Genomic DNA, 9,565 nt, shown 5'->3' on the forward strand with positions numbered 1-9,565 from the left:
GCACAGCCATCCTTGGGGCTGTGAAGGAGGTGTACACAGAGCTCTAAATGCGTGTAAATGGAGAGTTTGACGGAGACCTAGGTGTGGAGGGAGTTCTTCCCAGGACAGTGGCAAGTAGCTCAACACAGGAAGGACAAGTGCATGTTAACCAGCTGAGGGAAAAGAAAGAGAAGTTTCTGTGCGGGGAGTGGCACACACAAAGGAAAGCCCAGTGGTAGGAGGGATCCTGATGCATGTGAGAGAATAAAAGAGAAACAGCATGGCTGAGCAGCAAGACTTAGCGGCCCAGGGTACGAGGTGCTGGGTCATGCAGGGTCCAGTGGGTCTTGGTTCTAGGAATGATGTAAAGCAGGGAGAGGCGGCATAATTAGATTTGCTTTTCTTAAAGACTTAAGTGGCTGCCATGTAGTGGGGATAAGAGTGGGTCCAGATGATCTATTAGGAGGCTGCAGTCATGGAAGACGGTGGATCTCCCAAAGACAGGGCTGTGGGACCATTTCCGGTGCAGGTATTTCTAATCAAAAGCTATGTGTGGCCCAATTTTCCCAGAGTTCGTGTACCCTGGGGGGACACATTTTAACTAAACACCTTTCTTCAACAGCTCACAGCTCTGAATCCCTGCACCAAATTCCCTTGGTTTGGCAAAACCTAGACTTCCCCACACACGCCCTTTTCAGAAGGGAGCCATTTCTTAGGTGTCCACTCCTTATTTACTGACAAGCAGTTTCCTCAGTGACCCCTGGCTGCTGTCTCCGGGTCTCCTGGCTGAGATGCCAATCTGATATGTCATCTGTGTTTTGCTTCAGCCTGAATTCTGGGAAGTATTGCAGTCTCCCTTCCTGCATATTTGCTTTGAAGATAAAGCGAAGACGTTTGTCTCCCCTGGGAACCTCTCAGGGTGTTCCTGCTTGTCCATCTTCTCCTTGCATGGGGAAATTCCACCAGACAATCCTAAGCCGCAGTAACCCAGGTCGGGTGACACGGCTCAGATGAGGAGGAGCCCCAGGAAGAGGCTGGGCCGTGTCCTTTCTCTCTGACACCCAGGCAGTGACTGTGGAAAGTGACTCATTTTTCCAAACACCCCCGTGCCAATCTAGCACACTTCACTGCCTGCGTCCTGAGGGACAGTGAACAGCCCAGGGCCCTGACAAACTCTCTGGCTCTGCCTCTGACCAGCTCTGTGACCTAACGCAAGGTCGTTTGCTTCTCTGACCTGTGGGTCCTCAAATGGAAAATGAGAATGTTGGATCAAAGTCGTGGTTACTGAGGTTTTCAATTCAGTGTCAACTTTTTTACTCTATCCTTAACTGCTCCTTGCCCTGTGTTGGCAAGAATTCTGACTTCCAAACACAGGGCACTTCTCTAAGCAGCAGCTTTTATTTCACTTCTCCTTTTTATACATCAAAGTGCTCACCAGAGCCTCTGATCAACGTGACTGGTTGACATTATTCTAGCAAACAAGACCTCATTGTAAGGGTATGTGGTTTCTTATAGGATGTTTTGAATTTTAAAAGTAGGTCACAAATCCTGATTGCAATATGGATGGACCCCTAAAAATCCAAATGGAAGAAGAAGTGGGCTAGAACACTTTCAGAGAAACCTGTGTCTAGAATTCTGGCTGAAGGAGCAGAAGCTCCAACCCCCATCCTAGGGAAAGCAGTACAAACATCCCACACCCAGGCTGTGAAATCTTGGGCCTCTGTCTTTCTTCTCTGTTGAAGGACAGCCACAGTGCACCTCCAGATGACATCTGCTCATCCTTCCTCTCCACCCCATCTTGTCAGGAGCTGTGTTCACTGCATAGCTCAGCTCTCTGTGTCTACCTCTCCCTGAAACCATGAATAATAAGCACCTCATTAATCTTTTTGATGGTTCCATTTACCAACCTCCCCGATCCTCATGGATTAGTCCAGACTTCAAAGGCAGATGATTTGAAAGCATTTTCTATCCCCTCTTTATTTTTTTAGGTGTGCTGATAGAGGGCCTACTACTTCCCAGGGACATAGTAGGTCTACAATGATGCTTGTTGAATGAATGAATGAATGAATGAACAAACAAAAACGTGTACATATGAATTCTGCTAAACATTCCATATAATCCAGGCCTTGGACCTCTCTCAACAACTCTGTAAGGTAAGGGGTATTCTTCTCAATTTACAGCTGAGGACACTGGGTCTCCAGTCGGTGAGTACTGTGACTTGTTTGGGGTCATCCAGCTAGTAAGTGATGAAGCCAACCTGAACGCAGGTCTTTGATTATCCATCCCCTCGCTGTGCAGACAAGCTCCTGGGCTCTGCAGAAGGACATCTCCTGTGTCTGTCAGCCTGGCATACATCACTCTTCCTCGCTGGAGAAATCCAATCCCCTGTGCTCCCCTAAGGGCACTTTTTTAGTTCCTTGTGCTCCTTTCCTGGCTACCATCTGAACATCTCCTTTATCATGCAAAGGGTCCATGCTAAACATCAACTTCATCAGCCAGGAATGGTGGCACATGTCTGTCATCTCAGCATGGAAGAGACTGAGGCAGGAGGATCATAAGTTAGAGGCCAGCCTGTGCCACAAATGGAATTCCAAGTCAAAATGGACTGCGTACTGAGACCTTGCCTTAAAAAAAACCAAAGAACCTTTGTCATCAGTTAATGGTGTGCCCCGGAGCAAGTCACATCTCCAAGCCAGGTTCCCGTTAGTTAAGAGAATAACTCCATGGGAGACCCTGACAGCTTTGACGAGTTTTGCGCTGATAAATGAGCCCCCTTCCTCCTCTCCTCTCCCATTCTCAAGGCCACGCCCTCACTGGCTGAGCCCTCTCACAGCCGGGGCACTGACTCTCTTTCCCAAGTCAGCTCTGGAACCTCAGCTCCTCACTGTCTTCCTGAAGCAAGTGGCCTTAAGAGGCTGTTCTTAGCGCCTCAGCTTGGCCAGGGGTTACTTCCATCTCAGCTTGGGACGGCCAATTCCCAGGGATACCCATGGTGTTGGGTGAGGAGCCCAGCTGCCCCAGGTCTGCCTCCCGCTGTTCTCTACCTCTGGAAGTTTTACATAGAGGAATCCACCCCTTTGCCGTACACCCGAGTCACTCCTGCCAATTTTGGAACCACAAATGAGTCCAATATGTGTTTTCTCTTTTTAGAGCCTGGAACATCTTCTGGGACCAATTGGCTTGATCCGTTCACGCTTTCCCCCACCTATGCCCATTTTACAAATAAAGAAATGGAGAGTCCCAAACCCCTGGACAGAAGGTTACAATGGAGAACTCAAAGGATGGCAAATAACAACTGCTTTTCTTGCCGATCGGTGATGGAGGTGTTGGCCAGCATTCTTCCCCTCTCATAGGCTGGACTGGCAAAGGACCTGCAGGACAGTCCTCTCAGTATCAATCCTACTGTCACCGCCAGGGCTTGAGGCTTCCCTGCTCCCCTGGCCCTGGCTCTGTTACTCAATAGATAAAGTTCTGGCAAGAGCACTGTGGTGTCGCCGATGCACGTTGTCTTCCCGAGACCAGTGCCATGGCGACCGGCTTGGTGGAGAAGCAGGAAGAGTAAACCTTTAAGCCTTATTTTTTACCCATGATGCAGTTTTCAGTGAAGGTAAACAATAGCCCAAGGCTGGTGTTCAGGGACAGAACTTCTCCCTCCTTACCTGGTTTGCCTAGAAGGCCAGGATTTGGAGTCAGAAGAAATGGGAGCAGGATCCTGTTTGACCTTAGCTCAGTGTTCAGGCTGGAGCGAGCATTCCCAAGGGTTCTGCTTCCCCGCACATAGAATGCAAATGCCACAGAGCGGCCCACAGCAGCGACCTTAGAAGAATAAAGCAAACTGTAAAGTCCTGTTCAAACTGAAGTCCTTCTTACCAGATTCTTAGTCCTAGGGTCTTCTGAGAAACTCACAGACACCTTCCTTTTCATGCCATTCAACACACGCAGGTAGAGATCTAGCTATGGTGCTGGCCAGTGAGGGTGGGCAGGACAGAGGATGGTGCAGGCTCTGTTCTGTCCTGCTGGGGTCTGTGGTGGCTTTGTCGTGCACTGCCTCGTGAGGACCTGGGTTCTCACTCTTTGGAGATAGCTAAGCATACTGAAGCATATTTAACCACTTTGCAGAAGAGCAGTGGAGGGAATGTAAGCACCAGCTGCATGTTGCAACTGGTGATCCTGGAGGTTTCTACCAGCTTCTCTGGTTTTATAGGAAGAAAAAACAGAACGTCTTTCAGACAGAACGTGGTTTGAAATCCGCCAGGGGTCACCATGGGTCCGTGTCCTTTTGGATACAGGTCTGTCTTGGGGTGCACGGATTCACGCTGTGAGGAGAGATGTGGGTGACCACAGGAGAAACGCCGGGTGGGTGAGCGGGGCGCGTGTTTCAGGGTTACTTGCACGCCTGCCCTGCACATCCTGCTGCCACTCATTTTTGTGACGCATAGCTGTGCTCCCGGATTTGTCCACTTGGAAAGTGGAATGCTTCCCTGTGTCTGATGACCCGACTCCTCCACCCAATATCTGTGACCAGCCAAGGTCTGACCCCCAAAGCACACTCTCATGGAAGCTATCACTCTGCTTCCTGCCTGCCCCCTCCCAATGCCCACCTTCCCCCACATCAGATACCCACCCCCTTCTAGGCACCATTGCAACGCCATCACCTCCAGGAGCTCTCCCCCGACTGCCCCTCCACTCACATGCAACAGAAGTGATTTTCTCTCCCTTTCTCCTTCCCTTGTACAGTGTGGTTTTGATATTAGCATTAACTGTGAGCAGTCCTATCTTCTTTTACAAAATGAATCCCCAGGACCCTTACGTGGTCTTCCCTCACCCTTTCCCCAGCACCTTGCACCATTCCCAGCACCAGGAAGCACTTGGTTTTGGATGAGGAAATAAACACGCGCTCCTTCATGCAAACGCAAAACTCCCCGGCCAAATGGCCTGGTAAATTCATTCTTCTTCCGAAGGGTCCGTCTGGCAAAAATCACCCCGCTGCCTCTGGAACTGAGACAGAGATCACGGCTGTGTCAGCAAGCGAGGAACTCTGGAGGAAGAGAAACCCAGGGATGGAGACTGTTGGTAACCTGAAATCACACAATACATGGATGGGCGATTTATCGCCAACTAACCACAAAGCCCTGGACATGTTTTCTACAGGGAACCAGAAATACTAGGTGCGTCTTGTGAAGGTCAGGGTAACCACGAGCTGATTTAGTTTGTAAGATTGTTCCGCCGTTCTCATCCAACCTCAAAGGGAGGAGCTGGGAGTGGCTGCATGACGGCCTTGAGGACAATCCTAGTCTGGGAGAGAGAAGATGTGGTCTCCACCCCGGGTAGGAGGATGTCACAGGGCTGTCCCCTCGGTCCCCTTCAAGCCTCCTGGGGGTCCCAACGGGAGGGTGCTCCCCTGATGAAGCAAAGTGCCCAGTTCTCCCACCCGCCTTCTCAGTGCCTTTGGCTGCTTCCTAGTGACTTCTAATGAAAGGTCCGGGTCTCCTTACACAGTAGCGCACTACCGCCCACAGCCAGGTTTCCTGGTGACAAACGTGAAACGAAAGCCCCGAGAAACAGAGTGGCTTCCCACAGGCTCGATGCCTCCCTTCGTTCCTGCCATTGGGCAGTCATAAAGCAGGTCAGCGAGCCCGAGTCAGCCGTCCTGGGTTGCAGTTCCTTGCTCTGCCATTTTGTCTTTTGCAGCCTCGGCATCCCCACAGAGAAACTGAGGCAACACCTTTCAGCGGGAGGCTGTGACTGTGTATCAGCCAGGCTGGCCCGCGTCACCCACTGACTTGCCCCAGGGACCCAGGGCTGAGGGTGAGGGGCGGCTTTCTGCGTGGGGTAGGGGTAGAAGGAAACAGGACGGTCCCGTCCCCTTCACCACCCATCCCCCACCCCATCCCACTCCCCATCCCCCACCCCATCCCAATCCCCATCCCCCCACCGACAGCCCAGTGCAGATGAACTGCTCATCCCTGGAAGCACACAATTAATTAGGTTTTCCCAGGGGCAGTCCGCTCATTCTCAATTTTTCCACTTGGGAGGCAGGAAGGGGAGGAACTGCTGTTGAATACTTCTGTTTTTTTGTCTGTGGATAAATGTGTATTAAATGCATTTGTGCATGCACGTGTGTGCATGTGTATTGTGTGTGTGTGCACACGCATGGGTGTGCATGGGTATGTGTGTGTGCACACACACTCACGCTGCCCCAACCCTGTGTCTTACACCGCTGGGTATTTACACACCAGATGATCCCTGCAGGAAGAGGCAAGTCTCCGGCTGCTGTGGAATTTTAAGAGATCTCCCTGGAATGCCTTGTGGGACTCTGGTTCTAATTGCCTCCGTCAGCCTGAGCTGGCGAACTGGCAGGAGCAATGGGAGGTGAAATTGAACAGATTCCAGTTCACAGCAGACCCCCAGCCCTGCCACCGTCCCCCCAGGGCCGGAAAAGAAAACAACCGCGGCCAAGGCTGCGCGCGGGCGTGGGGGAAGGAGCCCCAGACTGGCAGCTGCGAGGTGCCACTCACGGTCCACATTGCTTGGGACCCGTCTTTCCTTCTCAGGCCTCTGGTCTGCCGTGCAGACTGGCTGGTCTCCAAGGCCCTTTCTAGTTTAAATCCAGGGACAGAAATGTCCAGGTCTCATGATGCTGGAGACAGGGAGTCGGGGACATTATCTTCGGAACAACCTTCTAGTCAGAGGCTCTGCATCTTGGATATTTAAGCAGAATGAGGATGTGAGAGGATTTCATTCTCACCCTAGAGCCCAGGTTTGGCTGCAGCCCCAGGTCCCTCCTTCCTTCCTCCTCCTTGGCAGAGTGGCTGGGGTTCCGAGCCCCGGCCTCAGCTTGGAGGAGACCCGATCCCGTGGTTCCTTAGTGCCCCCTACGGGCCCAACGCCAGTCGTTGTAAAGGAAGCAGCTGCCCAGGAAGCCACTCCTCCCCAGAACCCCAAATCTTCTGCTGCAGAGCCTCTGATTTTGGTGGCGTGATCCCTAATTGATGGTGAATTTCTCTCCCGTCTTGAGCCTGTTTGTGCTTGTGTTTTGTTTTGTGGTGCTAGGGGTTGATCCCAGCCCCCTCACACCCACCTCTTTCTGTTTTTTTTTTTATTTTGAGACAGGTCTTGCTAAATTGCCCCGGCTGGCTTGAACTTGCAGTTCCTCCTGCCTCAGCCTCCCAGAGTGCTGGGATTACAGGCATGTACCACCATGACTAATTTAAAACTGTGGTTTTAATGCTCAGAATGGAACCACTGAAGGAGTTGGATCAGGCAAGTCCTCCCAGTGGGCAGTGCACAGGGACTCTGTCTTCTCAACAGAGGACAGCAGGGGACTGAAGGAGACCACAACACACTGGTCCCTTTATCTCTCCCCTTTCTGCAGCAGTTCTGCAGTCCTCTTTCCTGAGGGTCCTTAGTTTCGCCGTCCTGGCTGCCTCAATATCCTCAGTTGGATCAGAACATTTCCCTTTCATGGTCATTTTGACTTTGGGGAGGAGCCAGAGACCCGCAGGTGCCGGATCTGGTGAGTGAAGTGGATGAGGACGCACAGTGACGTGTTTATTGGACAGAGGTTGCCATAAGCGGTTGATCAACATGATGTGATCGAATTGTCACGAATCCCCCACAAAATCCTCCCTCACTTCAAACGCGCTCGTCCCCCCACTGGCAGTGTGTCTTTCACTGTAACGAGGTTGCCCTGTGAGTTGACACAGTCACCATACTCTCCATCACCTTTTGTAGGCGGCCAAGTGCGGTACCCTGAGGACTCTGGTTGAGCATCCTGCCCCTACCCACCACCAGCCAATGTCTATGCATTGCCATGGCTGAGAGCGCGTTCCTTCTCCCGTCTGCCTGTAACAGTTAGGAGCTCTGGCTCATGGAACAGGACCCTAGCCACAGTGACTTTGCCCAGTTTGGGGCTTATCTGCTCAGCTAAGAAGGCATCAGCAGACAGGCTGCACGGAATCATCAACCATCTTGAGAGCGCCACCTTAACCTCACAGACCAACATGGCTGCTTGCGTTCCAGCCTTTCAGAACCCTCCAGAGAGGATGAGCTGGAAGGATAAGGATTGATGTGCACCCTACCCACTCGTTAGCCCCCTTGAAGCCCACCTGAGGATTTTTGCTTGCCTCTCGTTGGCCACTTGACAACACAGCTGTGGCCACTCTGAGTAAACTGGGATGTATTACCAGGGTGGAAAGCAGGGGATGGCTGCTGATTCCGCCTTGAGTAGACTCCGCCTTAGCATCCAGCTGTCCTGGGACAGGTGATGAATGGGGTCTCCAAGATCTCTGTGGACACACGCTGTCCTTGCAGAGAAGACAGGCAGCCCCTGTGTACTGCTCAGCCGTGCAGAGCTCCCCACGCCTCACACAGGGCCGGGTGCCTGCCAGGTTGGCAGGGAGTGATGTGTCTGCTAGCTCACTCTGTGGGAGAGGGTGTCAGGAAGCACCTCCGAGCAGGGCTCGCTCGTACTTTCCCTTTGTCAGCTCACCGAGGAAGCCCCAGACCTGACTCCGAACACACCCACCTAACCCTCCCAGCCAGGTCTGGGGCCAGGGAAGGACTCCTTCCCCGCAGGCCCCACGCCAGGCGAAGAGGTCGCTGCTTTGTCTTCCTGTGTTCTCCTTGGAGCGGCAGCTACTCCTCAGCTCAAAAATCAAACCCTTAAATGTTTAAATTTGATATTTAGAATCGTAGGTGAGGCTGAGGCAGGAGGATAGCTAGTTGGAGCACAGCCTGGGTGACTTACTGACTTAAGAGACTTAGTGAGACTCCATCTCAAAATAGAAAATAAAGAAAAGGTGGGGAGTTAGCTCAGTGTGAAGGGCCTGAGCTCAAACCCCAGTACTGCAAAGTAAACAAACACAGGAGTAAATCAGACAATCAGTCAGCTGGCCAGCACGTAGACATGGAATGCAGACCGAACGACTCGGCCCTGCTAGCTCGGCCCTGCTAACTTCCCAGGGAGTGAGGAGGCTGCTGGTTTCTGCTCGCAGGTGTTCCTGGTCCTTCAGGCTCAGAGAGGAGGCTTGTCCTTTGTTTTGACCCCAGGCTTGGCGGTGTTTGGTGACTATGGGTTCTTCCTCCTCGGGAGTCCCCGGGGCTTTCCTGTTGTTCTTTCTGTCCTCGATCCTGAAACTGCTGCAAGGTCACCTTTCTGTGAGGGAAATGGCAGTGTTGCCGGGACATGTGCAGCAGTAGTTCTTTCTATTAGACAGAGGGTCCCGGTGACCAGGGCTGGGGAGAGCTTCCGGTCGGCACAGCAAGCTGTGCTAGGGAGCATTTTCCAAACTTCCTAGGGGGCTTGGTCTCTATGCTGTGATCCCAGTGCCCACATAGAAACCCCGGTGGCTCCTTACCTAATTCAATAACTGCCCCCCTTAGTTGTTACACTGACTGCTTCTTCTTTGGAGAGCACCCTTTCAAGCAGCCTCTAGTTTTTGTGCGTCCTGTAAAAATACCCACTCCTCCTTCCCGTCACTTGCATCCATTCGCTTCTCCCTGGAGACCAGCCGGGCTTGATGAGAGAGACTCTTAGCCCTAGCATCAGAATAGGATTTCCCTGTACGAGGGGGTTTCCAGGAAC

General features: G+C 52.2%; 1 long non-coding RNA gene across 1 annotated transcript; it reads right to left on the bottom strand.

Moving 5' to 3' along the window:
* Positions 1-1,692: 1,692 nt before the first annotated feature.
* LOC106148334 lies at positions 1,693-6,294 on the bottom strand. The gene is made up of 4 exons (XR_001233680.1): positions 6,216-6,294; positions 4,819-5,017; positions 2,237-3,795; positions 1,693-1,829 (listed from the first exon to the last, which is right to left on the bottom strand). It is a non-coding gene; the product is annotated as an uncharacterized LOC106148334 (long non-coding RNA).
* Between the last annotated feature and the right edge of the window lie 3,271 nt (positions 6,295-9,565).

Source organism: Chinchilla lanigera, unplaced genomic scaffold (genome assembly GCF_000276665.1).
Source record: "Chinchilla lanigera isolate Chin_1 unplaced genomic scaffold, ChiLan1.0 scaffold00019, whole genome shotgun sequence".
NCBI classification, from domain to species: domain Eukaryota; kingdom Metazoa; phylum Chordata; class Mammalia; order Rodentia; family Chinchillidae; genus Chinchilla; species Chinchilla lanigera.